The sequence below is a fragment of the Orycteropus afer genome, unplaced genomic scaffold, assembly GCF_000298275.1.
Source record: "Orycteropus afer afer isolate SDZICR_OR568_19922 unplaced genomic scaffold, OryAfe1.0 scaffold00163, whole genome shotgun sequence".
Classification (NCBI taxonomy): Eukaryota; Metazoa; Chordata; class Mammalia; order Tubulidentata; family Orycteropodidae; genus Orycteropus; species Orycteropus afer.
In genome coordinates this window covers 755,911-757,464 of record NW_006921750.1, presented here as the reverse complement: position 1 = coordinate 757,464, position 1,554 = coordinate 755,911, and positions in this window count along the sequence as shown.

Sequence of the window (1,554 nt, the reverse complement as noted above, 5' to 3'; positions counted from 1 at the left end):
TACAGATTGGAAAAAAAATATTTGGTAATGACATACCTGACAAGGGATTTCTCTCTAAAATGTATAGAAAACTCTAACACCTCAACAACAAAAAGACAAATAATCCAATTAAAAAAGTGGGCAGAAGACATGAATAGACACTTCACCAAAGAGCCTATTCAGGCTGCTAACAACACATGAAGAAATGCTCACAATCATTAGCCATCAGAGAGATGCAAATCAAAACAACCATCTGGCCCCAGCACTAGTAGCAAAGTTCAACAAGACAGAAAGTAACAAACGTGGGTGAGGATGTGGAGAGACTGGGACTCTCTTACACTACTGGTGGAACTGTAAAATGATACAACCACCTTGGAAAGCAGTATGGCGATTTCTTAAAAAGTTGCAATTAGAAATACCTTTTGACTTAGCCATTCCATTAGTAGGTATATGTCCTAAAGAAGTGAGAGCCAGGACAAAAACAGACATATGCACACCCATGTTCATCACAGCACTATTTGTAATAGTCAACAGATGGAAACAACCTAGGTGCCCATAAACAGAAGAATGGATAACCAAACTATGGTACATACACACAATGGAATACTATGCAACACTAAAGAATAACATAGAATCGGCAAAACCCTGCATAACACAGATGAACTTGGAGGACATTATACTGAGTGAAATAAGTCAATCACACAAGGACAAATATTGTTGTTGTTGTTTTGTTGTTAGGTGCCGTCGAAGTGTTTCTGATTCATAGTGACTCCATGCATAGCAGAATGAAATGCTGCCCGATCCTGTGCAAGCTCCATGATCCCTGCTATACTTGAGCCCATTGTCGCAGCCACTGTGTCAAGCTATCTTGTTGAAGGCCTTCCCCTCTTTTGTTGACCTTTCACCTTACCAAGCATGACATCCTTCTCCAGGGAATGGTCCCTTCTGACAACATGACCAAAGTAGGTGAGGTGAAGTCTGGCCATTCTCGCTTCTAAGAAGCATTTCAGCTGACTTCCTAGGACAGATCCGTTAGTTCTTTTGGCAGTCCATGGTACGCTTAGCATTCTTCACCAGCATGACAACTCAAAAACATCAACTCTTCTTTGGTCTTCTTTATTCATTGTCCAGCTCTCACATGCATATAAGGCTATTGGAAACATCATGGCCTGTGTCAGGTTCACCTTAGTCTTCAAGGAGACATCCTTGCTCTTCAGCACTTGAAAGAGTTCCTTTGCAGCCCACCTGCCCAGTGCTACACGTCGTCTAATGTCCTGACTGCTGCTTCCATTGGCATTGATTGTAGATAGAACCAAGCAACATAAATTCTTTAACAACCTCAATATTTTCTCCATTTATCATGATGCTGCTTATTGGTACAGTTGTGAGGATTTCTGTTTCCTTTATATTGAGATGTAACCCATACTGCAGAGTGTAGTCTTATCTCAGGTTGTTAATGATTCTTCCTCCAATCCTGATGCCATGTTTTTCTTCATATAGTCCAGCTTCTCAGATTATTTGCTCAGCATACAGATTGAATAAGTATGGGGAAAGGATACAACCCTGATGCACTCC